This window comes from Tympanuchus pallidicinctus, unplaced genomic scaffold (genome assembly GCF_026119805.1).
Source record: "Tympanuchus pallidicinctus isolate F22 unplaced genomic scaffold, pur_lepc_1.0 scaffold3, whole genome shotgun sequence".
NCBI classification, from domain to species: domain Eukaryota; kingdom Metazoa; phylum Chordata; class Aves; order Galliformes; family Phasianidae; genus Tympanuchus; species Tympanuchus pallidicinctus.
The window spans coordinates 22,553,640-22,567,882 of NW_026294747.1; the positions used below are offsets into that span (position 1 = coordinate 22,553,640).

At 39.6% G+C, this 14,243-nt stretch overlaps 1 protein-coding gene across 1 annotated transcript in view; it reads right to left on the bottom strand.

The window, feature by feature from the left end:
- The window catches only part of CSTPP1 (centriolar satellite-associated tubulin polyglutamylase complex regulator 1), an 84,388-nt gene that overhangs the window by 56,378 nt on the left and 13,767 nt on the right, over positions 1-14,243 (bottom strand). The gene's annotated exons all lie outside the window — the stretch shown is intronic.

Consider the following 14,243-nt stretch of genomic DNA (forward strand, 5'->3'; position numbering starts at 1 on the left):
GCACAAGTGCATTTTGAAAATAGTACCTGATCATTACAATGGAAAGTCAGTTTGATATTCAGACCCTTGTATTTTAGTGCAGATTTCTCATATTTGAATTGTATGCACGTTAGGCTGACTTATCATAGTAAACATTTGTCTTAAAATGCTTTCTCTGAAGTATAAGAAGCTCTCCTTTGGGTATGGTGAAGCTCAGCATGTAAGAACAATGGAAATGCAAATACAAACATTATATACCAAAGGTACAATGATAGAGTTGCCTCAAAGATGGATTTTGTGCATTTCACTATGAATCATGCATGTGGGACAAAGCTTTCAAACACTCCAGAGAGATCATTAAAAATATTCACTTGGGACAGCAGCTTAACTTGTCCACACGAATATAGAGCATTAATGAAAGAGAATGAAGAGAATCTAGAGAACTAATGAAAAAGATATAAGCTTATTTTCATCACAGCAGAACCTCTCTGTGGGTAGCATTTCTGCTGTAGACAAAATCCAGTGGTCAGTGGGAACCCTTTCAACTTGCAATTTTAAAATCAGCCCCTTAAATATAAGTAGTGTAAATCACCTTTTAAGTTTCCTAGCTCAGAAAAGTGTCTTACATTTGAGAGGGAATTACACCACAGATAAGCAAAATTAAAGTCAGCTGTCAGGTGGGAGGATGGGAGGGTTGAGAAAGGCCAATGTAACTTTTTCAGATAAGAATTTGTATTTGTTCTTTTATGTCTCTGTAATCAAAACTTTCTGTCATATGTTGAAAGCACCGATTCTAGCCCACCTGTTCTGAAGGAAATTCATGCAAAATAAGTACAAACAATCACATTATGATTAAGAAACACACATGATCTTTGAAGTTTGGAGTTAGAAGTACTCCTTCTGTAAACATAATGAATAAACAAATTATTTCATATTTATGAAACCAGTGCTGTGCAAGTCAGAGAAAAGCACAGTCGCTGTAGCAGCAGACCTTAGTACGTATACGCTCTGCCTGATCGAAATACAACCAATGAGAGGAAAGGCTTCCATGACTCTCATTGTAAGTGAACAGCATTCATTACAAAGTGCTCTAGCTCACTGCTTCAGAGGGAATGAGTACAGAGTATGGGAAAGTAACATGATTTAACACAAGATGACTGTGACAAAGCTGGAAATGGGATTTCAGTTCTTCTCACCCCAAACCAAACCAAGCCTGTAAGACTTTTTTCATTTCTTATTTGCATTGTTTTACTGATGATTTGTCAGGCTGATGGAAGAACGAGGGATATAAATGAGAAAACGAAGAAACTTTGTATAATTGGAGAAGGCAGCATTCAAAAAGATGACACATACAAGGGACGTTTTTAGGAAAAGAAAGAAGATGAAGGCAAGAGTACGCTTGTTTAGACTGCTGAGGGGGTCAGAAAGAATCACAGAACTGCAGGATACTCAGAGTAGTTTAAATCTGAGAAAGAAATGAGGAGGGTTAGCTGTGCAGTGAGACATCTAAATGCACCTGAATTATGTTGCTCAGAAGAACTACAGTACCTGCACTATCTGGAAGCAAATCCTGGCACATCTATGATGGAAAGGTTCAAACATGAAGCTAACATACTATTAACTCGCAGGAGACAGCACTAATATCTTGCTTCTTAGCCCTAATAAAATGAAAACTCAAATCACTCATGTTTTCAGCATGGGATGGCTCTAAAACTACCATGAACATGGCTAGTAGAAGTGACCTGCAGGTAAACCCTAGAAAAAAGAAAAAGACTACCAAAACCTCTAGCAGTTATTACAACTGCATGTACGTGGTATGACCATCACATTACCTATATTTTTATAAATGCTTGCAGGGATGTCTTTTCCAGTTTCTTTTGAAATAAAACAAGCTACCGCTCCAGAGGAACAGCTTAAGTAAGCAAGATAACAACAGCAAGGCAATAAACAGTTCCAACTTTCTCAGCAAGTTTAACAGCTGCTGAGATTCCTCCTTTAGGATTGCTCAGTCTTCCCCCTGCCTTCCTCCCACTGAAAAATTCATTCCCTTTGCAAAGTCAAGTGGCCAGAGCTTAGCAGTGCATTTGTGCAGGAGAAAGACTTATGACCAAACTAGAGCATCTTAACACACTATCAATTTGTCCTCATTCAGTTAAAAGCAGGTCTGTAAACCTAGAAGCAAAAGCAGAAAAAAAACCTTCTCATTTATCTGGTTAACTTCTCCTTTCCCCCCTCCAGGTTTTACTGTGGTCCTTGGCAGAGAAACCTTTTAACAAGGCTGAAGGTTTCAAAGCCTCCTACTACAGACCTAATGGTTGCCTTGGTCTTCTGTTACCAGGAAACAGCACAGGCAAATCAGAACATTAACAAAAGTTACTATGACATGATTTTATTTGTCTTGCAGAAGCTGAGACTAGAAGTTGAACAAAATGTTCCTTAGGTAACCTCAGTTCATTACAACACTCATATTTCACACAGGAATTGCTACCTGACTGGTACTCCATTAGCCAAACAGCTTCCCTCATTCACTAAAAGGACATTCTAGAGAAAGATGAGAAAGAAATAGAGCAAAAGTCGTTGCTCAGTTGGAAACTCTAAAGAAGCTTCTGCAGTCGAGACTTCAAGGTCTTGCTTTGTCACTCTTTATCCTCTCAAGCCCTAGAGCAGCCAAACCACAACACTGCATCCCTTCCAATAGCACTGCTGAGAAAGCTGCACCTTGCAGCACATCATGTCTGCACTTGTGGGACTACACAGGCACAGGAGAGGAAGAAAACAGTTTTGAGAAGAGACTGTGATAAAACAGTCCCAGCCCTCAGAAATGGCCCTGCTGGGAACTCTAGTACTCAGGTGCTGCTTCTCCAAACAGAGCTGCTTTCACTGGGGCTTTGTCTTTTGTGTAATTACATTTCGGCAACTTGCCAGAGTTCAGAAACTTTCAAGCACCCTTTTCAAACCTTTGGACTTCTAAATAGATTGTGAAAGTCCCAGGATGCTATGGTAACATCCCAATTGAAACTCACTACAGTAGTTAGCCTCTGCCTGCTGAACTTTGGCAAAGCTAACTATGCATAATGCAGAGAGAGCCATGTGTCCCCGACAAGGACAGAAGAGCTTGTCATGGTCCTGCCTCCCCTTAGCAAGTGCCACCTTTGGCTACCATGCAGAGAGCTGAAGGAGTGAACAGGACCCCTCCTCTACTAAAGAGACAGCAAAGAACAAGGGCCAACATTCCTTAACTTACAGCATACTGTTTGCATTTTCCTCTGAGATCATGATGAAAGAAGGAAAACTCACTGTGAAGGCTCATCCTGCTTCTCTAGCATGAGCACCTCTTTTTCCATCCCCAACTTCTCTTCCCAGTCCCACTGGTGTCTCCATCATGAATAGACAATTGAGTGCCTTAAGTGAGAATAAGGCAGTCTCAAACTCAAAGAGGCTATGGCTAGACTGAGTGAAACACTTGTAGGGAAAAACAGCACAGAGGACTTGATGACAACATTTTGGGTATTTCAGCATTTGCTTTTCTTGAAACGCCATTGGACTGGCTCAAGTTTGGTCCCATGGACTGCATGCTCATTTGCAGTTGGAACACATCTTCCAATTTAGTTCCTCTGAAAGGAACCCAGGTCACGAGCTCCAAGCACTTACTGTGCTTTTGGTATAAACCAAAAGCACAGTAAGGATAATCAGGAGTATTAGGATTAGAGACATTTGTACAATGGGTAACAAAGAACTAGCTCTAGCAATAGAAAATACTGGAGGCTTTAACGTTCAGGAAATTTGTGTTGTTAAATAACTCATCCACACACTTTAAAGCATCCCCGAGTGATCAATCACTCTCACCCCAAGGTTACGCTCTCTACTAGCAAAGCGAGCTGTACCTTGCCTGCAACAAGCCCTGAGAGGGAACATTTGAAACAGCAGGCACCACTGAGAAAAAAAAAAAATCCCAGCTTCACTACTGCTGTGAATAAATTACTGCTGAATGGATGTGGTTTAACATAAACTAATACGTGAAGAATAGCGATCTTAAGTTTACCACACTATGTGCAATATGCAGACCAATCACTGGGTTGTTTCCTTCCTTATCACTCTTGCTTGGAAGGTAGTGTAGGAACATTAGCATACCTCAATGCAAACCTACTGTATTGAGTGCTTCTTAAAATTCCTTAGATAACAATATTTGGGAGAACAAAGTCAGCCCTAAGAAAATCAACGTCTTCCTCTAATGAAATTAACAGTACTTTTTAGGAACTTCCACTGAAATGTGTTAGCAGTATTAAGATGAAACAGATGCTGAAGGTTATTTCTGATGGCTGGCTTTAAGGAAATATCCTTAAATATCCTTGGGCAGATAGGAAATCATTAACACAACATATTGTTGAGTGATGTAACACTGCAAATAGATGAGATTTTTTGCTATGCTTTCTGTCTCACCCACTCAAGTTTATTTCAGCTGAGGGGTGTGGAAAGAAGGAAAGGAGAGACACAAATGCTAACAATTTATTTTCAGCCTTTTTGGTACAGGCACAGCAATCTCTGTATTCATGGCGGCATTAGTACAGGTGGTACAGAGATTATCCCAAGTACTGTATGAAAGGAAATGAACAACAGCACCTGTGACACAGCTCAGAGCAGGCAGTGAAAAAGCCTTCTTGTGTTGCTTTGTAGCAAAACAAACCCTCTGAGACCAGTCTGCAGATTCTGGAAACGGAAAGGATGAAAGGAGTTGCTGTGCTTGCCCTTTATTACCCGGAATCCCTTTATCTTTTTAGAGTCCTCTCCCTTGATTTCTCCTCTGCTAGGTCAGTAACTTAACACCTTAAAGTTTTCAAAATGAAAAGCTAAAATGACCTTACCATGCTGAATTATTAGTCCAGGATTTTTTTTTTTTTTTTTTTTTTAAAAAAAGCAGCAGCAGCAAATAAGGGCTGGGGAGGAATCTCTAAAAACAGAGGCCTTTTGATCAGAGCAGCATCCTGCAGTTTGCTGTAACTCAAGCTGGCCATTCTAACATAGTAGGAATTAAGGACTCCCCCTGCCAGGCAAGGACCTATTAAAACACAATAGCTGTTTGAAAAGAGTAAGGCAAGCTGATATGGATATAATAGGCCACATATTGAGACCCCTTTCTACTCTGAAATAAAGCTGCTTCTTGGAGTTATGGGCTGGGAAACCTAGTATTCAGGAAGATGGGAAGGGCATACAATAGAATACGGTAAATGGAAGATGGTAAATAGCCATGCAGAAGTCCTCTAAGGTGCTTAGGGAAAAGTAATGAAGCCTCAGAGATAAGCATCAATCACTAAGAGTAGCTTTTTCAGTCTGATCAGGTAATTTCAGACCACATGGTGTTTCAATGAGTCTAGATATGCCTTGATGGTATAAACAGAGGTCTACTTTTTACAGTAGAATACAAAACCACAGCGTGTTGCCTACCACAGAGATGGCTGTGTGAATACTGTTGTAACTGGTTTTATGGAGATCACTGTAAGTTCCTACCCAGCTGCACTCCAAAACCCTCATTTTACCCCAAACATGTTAAGAAAATATATATCCAGAATTACACAAAGGAAGCTGTTAACTCCCCAGCTAACGTATTTAGTATTTGTTCAAACTGGTCTAGGTAGCCATTATAAGGAAGAAGAAAATTCCTTATTGAGCTGCTCTATGACCTTCAATACTCTGAGGGCATGGGAGATTCAAGTCCTCTACATTATTAACACACAGCCATGATCTGTGTTCTTTGCCTTAATTCATAAGCAAACAGATAGTTTTGCTCTCCCTGTCATGTTGTGAATAGTTTCAAGATGATTCAGAAACCATTCAGAGAACTGGAAGCATGGGAGAGAGGATGGTACAAGGAGGAGAAACAGAGTTAAAAATGCAAACTTCACACAGTGGTGTACAGATTTACCCTGGTTTAACAACTTTGGAAGACGCTATGGAACTGACATTGACTGGAGATGGAATTTGATAACAAAACATCAATGTCCACTGAAGGAGGAGTTTGAATTCCAACAGTATTGAATGACCCATCCTGTACTGTTGAGAACAAAACATAATGGTGAGTAAAGGCACACTGGCTTCTCAGAAAGTGAGGCCAAAGCAACAAGCATAAGTAAAAAGCCCTCTTGCTCCATCCTGCAGGTAGTCTCCTGTACACCTCATTGTAAGACAGTTCCATGTTTTGAAAATCAGAATTTGATTAGTTTAAAAGATAGCAGCACAATCACATCACAGTGACTACAATCCACAAGCCACTGAAATATAATTTCTTAATTATTTTCAAAGGAGATTCAATACAGTTCCACCATGTGTGCAGCCTCCATATTTGCTCTTTTCAGTCTTGGTTAGAGGGGGGAATTTTAGAAGGAAAAAATTACAACTAATACTCTTTCACCTATTCAATTTTGTTGGCATGAAATACAGCACATTAAAGACTAAGCAGCTTCCAGTATTTCCATCATGGCAACAAACGAACACCGCTGTTTCCTTACTATAGATGGACCTCCATCAATTTTCATTAACATCAATTTAGAGATTACTTAGCTAAACTACTTAATGCTCACTACAACTGCATGGCTGTAGTGTTGACCAGCCGCTGTTCGTCCAGCATATTTGGAGATATGCAATAGGATTAATTTTACAGGGCATGAGATTACTGCAAATCTCTGAGGATAATTATATGAGGTATACAGAGGTTGTATGGTTTCATCATTAGACAGCATCAAAAGTCTGGTTTTTTTGGAATTGATTTTGTTTGATTTCTATTTGATTAAAAAAGAAAATAATATTAGGTTTTTTTTTTTTAAAAAAAAAGGAGAGAAGAAGCTAAAATAAGGTGTTTTTTTTTTAAATGCACTTTTCAGTTGAGACAGAACTATAGAGCTTACAACTGTTTGCTATTCATGGTGATATGGAGACATTTAGGGGATTTTATCCTGCAAAGGATAAGGAATCTTATTAGAGAATCTTATTACATCCCATTGCTGTAAGCATTTGTGATTTTTTGCAGTTTGGCATATCTAGGTTAGGAAAAAATTTACATTTGTTGGCCATGTCCATAGTTGAAAGACACATATTTGTTGCAAGGCAATCAGAAATGCTCCTCAAAATTACCTGTAACACCAGAACATTCTACAGTCTAAGACTGAGCATTACCAAAACGTAAAACACCTCAATCCTGCTCCATTTTTTTCTTTAAAATCTTGCTCATAAAGATAAAATGCATCTCACGCTTAAATTACTTCATTACTTTTTAATACAGTCTTACAAATATACGAGAGCTGCTCTGAAAATAATGCCTCCTATTATACGATGTTGGTGGCCTCTGATATATTATCAGAGGTGGATATTGGTGATATGGCAGTAGAGGCTGAGTCTTCCCACCACTATTCCATTACACGTTGTTGCTGTGTTACAGCTGGCAGCAGAGAATGGCTTCAGACATGAAAGTGCATATGAAGCAAATGTGTGTCACTGGATTTCTCCATGTGGAAATAACTGCACCCACTGATGTTTGCTGAATGTTTATGGAAACAAAACAGTGAATGTGGGCACAGTGAGGCACTGGGTGATGCATTTCAGCAGTGACAGCCATGGTGGTGATTCACTTCCACTGGTGCAGATTTATACGAGAGTGGCATGCAGGCTCTTATGCATTGCTGGCAAAAAAACAAACAAACAAACAAAAAAAACCATAACATATGGTGGTGACTACGTTGAAAAACAATGTTTTATAGCTGATAATTTGCTCTATCAAACAGCGTTACTCTGCTCTTTCAATCTGAGACAGTTTCCGTGGAAATAAATAGGAGGCATTACTTTTGGAGCAAGCTACTTAGATAGATAAAAGCCAAGTATTCTTCTGGAATTGATCTCCTGAATGCATATAATAATCTAGACTCACAGCAAGATACTTTTATGAAACTAAACCAAAAGGGTATTGTTAATGCCGAAATCATCACGTATTCAGCAGTGATTCTCTTCCATCTTGAGACATGTAAAATATTCGTGGAGAAAATAGCATATTAAAAAAATTAATTGCAGATAAGGATTAAACTATGACTCATTACTTGTAAATTCCTTGTAAAGTAAAAACATTACCATTAGTTTCCAAATTTTCTATGTTACTTTGCTTTTCTAAAGCTTCTATGTTCTACTGTATTTCCACTGCCATTTTCCATTGGCACATTCCGGGTGCCAATTCCATGTTTCTAAAACAATTTTCTTCAAAACATTTACAGAAGCTGCAGGAAATCTAATCATTACAGCTGGTGACCAAGTATGAAAAGAGATTACTGCTTTATATACACATTGCAGATTGTATGCAAAAGACTGTAAATAGACCCAGTACATCTGTTGTGGGTAAGTCGCTATTTGTCTCAGTTTTTCCCTCCCTATATATTCCAACACTGAGAGACTCAGTAAGCACAAATAAGCTGTTTTCCAGAATGATGGAGAAAGATGTTTGTCAAACAGCAATCTGCGCATTGAGTATCTGTTTAGCATTACATTGAGCTCAGTTCCAGAGCATTCCTCACTGGAAGACATACAACATAAGATTCTGACTGAAGGACCTTTCTGCTTCTGCAAGAATTCAAACTAAAGCAGAGCGGAGATTTGCAATCAGAAATGCCAAAACAGGGAAAAGGAAGTAACTGTCATATACCATGGATATAGGAAAAACAATTGATAGTTGGAGAAAAAAGAAAAGAGTCATCCAAAAAGGGACACGATGATCCCTATGAAATACTCAACTGATAAGTTATGGCAAAATAACCACAAAGAGCTCACACACAAGAGGCTCATTAAAGATGTTCTTAGGAGCTGCAATGACTTACATATCTCTTTTGTTGCACTGCCAAATGCAGACAGCTCAAGTGGACTGGTCAAGTATGAAAACTACATCACAAACAGAGTGTACCAAATAAAATCACTTCTGTTACCTTCTAATCCAGATGAAAGTGACTAGTTTTCAGCATTCTATAGGATCTTGTCTATTTCAATTGCTCCCTAAATTATTCAGACTTGTTTCAAGAACAAATGTACACATTTGAAGTGTGCAAAAATAATTTGAAATTAATTTCCAGGGATCAAGTATGCATATTCAAATCTGTATTAGCAATATTTGTAACTACAATGAAAACACTGAAAATTTGAAAGCATAAACAGAATTATGAACTAAAAGCAGACAAAGGATAGTGCATTCAAACATAGCACAGAGAAAGAGCACAAACACCAGCCAACACAGATATGTGTAGCCCTAACACTCTTACAGTTTGCCAGGTTTCTGCACTTCATCTTTTGAAAAATTTCAAGTGTTTGTTTTTCAGTGTTGGTAACACCTCCTATATGCAATTTCAATGATCACTGGAGGCACCTCAACTCTATGGCAACCATGTTGCCTTTCAGCATTCAAGGTTGTATGAAGGAATAGAGACACACCCAACTACACAGAAAGCTCTTCCATAAGGCAGCCAGCCCAATTCTCCTTCAGTTATTCTGACAAAGATTGCAAACATATAATTTCCATTACAGAAAGCAATAGGAACAAAGCAAGTAAAGACAGCATTGATACACAGTGAATACATGCTTGAAGCATCATATTTGGACCACACTGCATACAGAACTTGCAATTGTCTCTGTTCAAGTAGCAAGAGCATACTGCAGCTTGGCTATTTAGAAGAGGAGGCTTATCCATGGAGAACTGTCCTGTGCTGCCAAGATGCTGATATCAAGTGCTAGCATTTGTATGTTATGGCAAGTTCTCTAGGTTTTCCTGTCACCACAACAGTATTATACGTTTCCTGTGTGGAGTACATTACTGAATACCTCATTAAAAGTAAATATTGCCTCCTGCATTCAACTTGCTCTTCTAACTACAAACTTTATAAATTTGTCCTACTACCAAAAATTCTTCTTTTAGATTTTTCCCCGCTGTTTTCTTTGTAAGGACTTAGATTCATCCAAGCATGTGCTCTCCTGTTAACTTCTCATGTATGCAGGGAGGGGAAAAATCAATACTTCTTCTAATATATTTGCAACATGTACAAACTACAGTGAGGATGAGTGTGTTATTCCTGTTAATATATGCATTTTTTTCCAGCAGTTTACTCAATAGCAGCCGTCCCAATCAACATATTTGTCACGCTAGGACTTGTTGCAATGTTTGTTACAAAGAAACAACTATGGGAAAAGAAAGACTTTGCAGAACCTACTGGCAAGATGAAGATATTAATGCTGTTTCTGCTTTAAAAAAAAAAAAATAAGGCCTGTAATAAAGAATCAAACTACAGGCAATCCACAGGCTCTGCACAAAATTCATCTGATTTAAAATAACAAACAATCATACCAAATGTACACCCCTTACACTGCAAGCAGGTGGTACTGAAGTTTCATTTCTGCTATGGGCTGGAGAAACTTAGGTTACAAAGGAAAGGCTTTCCTATTTTGATACTTCTCTGTAGGGGCAAGATTGGAAAGCAACAAATGGACCTCAACGGAAAGGCTTTGTGTCCATTAGCCACACATCTGTAAGTGTAGAGATAGATATGCAACTATTATAAGATCCCCAAAAGATTTACCACCAAATTCAGTCCTGCAAATGCACGTGTTCTCCAGAAACAGGCATTCAAAATGCCTCTCTGAGGAACTTATTCACGTTAACTGCAAAATCTCAGAGTTGCTGGCATGAGCACTGTCTCTCAGAATGCACCTATTTATTCTCTCTCTACTGATAACTGCAGAGTAAAGGAGATGCAGACAGCGCTCTTATGCAGTGTCATAGGGATCGAGAAATCTCAAGTAAGAGACAGTCAGGAGCCATCAAGCTCATAATCCCAGCTGAGATTCTCAGCCCAAAGAGCTCCTTCACGGCTGGGCCATTGACAGCAGCAAATTCATCCCTATCACATGGCTCACAGCAGTCTTGCACCGACTGTGATCATTTTGATTCTTTCTCTCCAAAGCAAAACAACTGCAGAAGTTCTGAAGTTCTGAAGAAGTATTGGAAGAACATGCAAAACATAATGTCTATCGCAAAAATAGTATTAGAGAGCATATCAACATGAGCTGTAAGTAGCTGAAAGAATTTTTGCTTCCTAGATGCAAGTTTCTCAAAAAAATTAAAAAAAAAAAAAAAAAATTCAAATGATGACACCCGATTAGGCTCCGTCTCTCAAAAAGGGAATACAGTACAACTTGTCAAAGCCCTAAGGACCTTCTCACTATTTCTGTTGTTTATGCCTCCACACTTCGTACTGCTGTAAATGTTCTACAGTGCTGGATGCTGTAAAGTACACGCAGTACAATATAATTTCTGTCTTGACAAGCTCATACTATCCTTGCAAACAAGACACAACAAGTTACAATGAAAAGAGGAAAGATACAGTGCAGATGACAGCAAGATGATGATGATAAGACCTGCATACACACAGATGCAAAAAAAAAAAAAAAAAAAAAAAAAAGAAAGCAAAAAAGTGGCTCTAAGATAGCTCTAAGAACCTCTCCTCTTTATAAGCAGATAATTCAGCTTATTTCCAGTTGTCATTCAGCACTGCCCTTAGTGAGTGGCTTATTTCTCACAGGCATCCCATCTGTCCCATTTCCGGCCCTTCCCTTCTGCCTCTTCCATTCCCCAAGGGTATAGAGACCATTTTAAACAAGAGGACATTGTTTCCCCTGCAGATTTCATCCAGGTATCACAACATAGAAGTACAAGACTAGACAAGCTGGTGTCACTGCTATTGCCAGATTAAGCCAAAAGAGCAGTATCACAGTAGCCCCTAAGGAGCAAGTTGAACAAATGGTCCCAGCCAATCTAAGGAGCAGGACAAAATGAGGTACCTTCTTTACTATAAGCTAATACTTCTCAAAACTTTCTATCCAATGACCTCGAGCTATACCTCGAGCTATACCTCGAGCGCTACCAATCCTGTTACTCTGAACTAAATAATCACAGAATCACAGAATCACAAGGTTGGAAACAACCTGCAAGATCATCTAATCCAACCACCCTCCCATTCCTATTAGTACCACAAGCACTAAACCGTCTCTCATAGCTCCTCATCCTCTTGCCTCTTGAACACTGCCAGGGACGGCGACTCCACCACCTCCCTGGGCAGCCATTGCAGTGCCTGACCACCCTTTGAGAGAAAAAGTTTCTCCTAATATCCAACCTAAACCTCCTCTGGTATAACTTCTGGCCATTTCCTTGGGTCCTACTATTTGCCTGGGAGAAGAGGCCAGACCCTTTTGCACCACAACCTCCCTTCAGGAAGTTGTAGAGTGCAAAGAGTGCAATGAGGTCTCCCCTGAGCCTCCTCTTCTCTGGACTGAACAATCCCAGCTCCCTCAGCCATTCCTCATAAGGTTTGTGCTCCAGACCCCTCACCAGTTTCGTTGCCCTTCTCTGGACACGTTCCAGGGCCTCAGTGTCTTTCTTGTAGTGAGGGGCCCAAAACTGAACACAGTACTCGAGGTGCGGCCTCACCAGTGCTGAGTAGAGGGGGATGATCACCTCCCTGCTCCTGCTGGCCACAATATTATAAATAAAGCGTTCCCCTGTGTAAAATAGTGCTCTACACAGTGCAGACCTGCATTTTAAACTAAAAATCTATTCTAAAGGACCTAAATGCAGCGTCTAACCACCATTCCCAATGAACAAGCACACTGTACATAACTTATCAAAACTGTCATCAGAAAGCACACAAATGTGAACACGATCCACCAGGGATACTTCAAGTCAGACTCAGATGAAAAACCCCTTACAGAAAAAGAGGATCTTGGACATCAATCAGTATGCACAAAGCCCAACGGAGGTAGTGATGCATCTGCAAGCAAACAGTAAGATGTCTTTCTCAATCATCCTGCAATTGGCACATGGACAGGAAAACATTTCGCCATAAACAAAGGAAAACAAGAAGTGTTCTGGGAGAGGTACATTAAAAAAAAAAACAACAACAACAACAAAAAAAACACCACACCAAAACCTTTTAGAAGAGCATTGGACAGCGTAGGGTATTTACCTGCAAACTGGGAGAGAAAGTTTCAAGCAAACTACTACCATAGAAGAAAAAAACAAAAATTACTAATGGAAAGTCTTTTGGTCAAGGACAGTTTTTTGCTGTTTCTTCCAGCTAAAGTGAAATAAACACAGCTTCCCTTTAAGATCCCAGAAAATTTAAAGTAGGACACAACGCACATTCCCACTGAGTGATCAAATGCATTAGCACAGGGGCCCTCTTTTTCTTCAGTACAGGAACAATCAAGAAAACAGGATGATAAATAATGTATAGGAGGAACGTGTCCCTTTAAGATATGCTGGCGCAGAATTTAGGTTGGAAGAAGTAAAGCAGCATTAGTCTGTAATTACACAAAGGGCTTTCAAGAGTCTGCATTTCATGGAGATTCAAAAGCAAAGCAGAGATTTCTTGGGTTTGTAATGAACAAACACCAGTAGCATTTCAGCAAATCTATAAAATCCAAACCAGCCCTGAGAGAGGCACAATTTTACTCTTTTAGGTAAAAGATGTGGATTAATTGGCAGAAGGGTGACTGAGCCCATTCTTGTAAGAGTCAGGAGTGAGTCAGATGAGAGAAGCCTCAAAGAACTCCCAAGATTGAAAGCAGATGTCCACATGACTGGGACAAATGAACAACCAAATAAAGTGGGAGAAAAAAAGTATCCTTGAAGGCTAAAAATATTCTGGAAGGAGAGCTGTAAAGACGAGGGTCAGGCCTCTGCAATCAGCAATCTTAGTGCTCGGCTGTGGATAGCAGTGGAATACATAACTGGCTTCATTTCCTGAACAAGGAACAACTTATTGCCTGCAAAACACTTCCAGCTTGATCCATACATAGAGAGATGCATGATCACATAGTTTTTCAACTCTGAAATTTCACTCAGATAAGCTAAATCCCAACAAAACGAATCTTTTCTTAATGATCACCTATAAAATGGCTGTTATAACTGTACAATGTTTTCAAGTGACTCCCGGTAAGGCAGGGCTCCGCAGTCCATGATAGAGACATGATAGGTAGCCACGAGCATCCTTCTGTGATGAATCCAGCCAGAAGGGTGCATGGACACTGCTATTGTACAGTGTACCCTCTATAATGAGTTAATACGTAGAACCCATACTTGACACACAAACTTCTTCTTGGACATCAGGGGGAAATTTGGACATCAGGGGGAAATTCTTTACCCAGAGAGTGGTGACGTACTGGAACAGGCTGCCCAGAGAGGCTGTGGATGC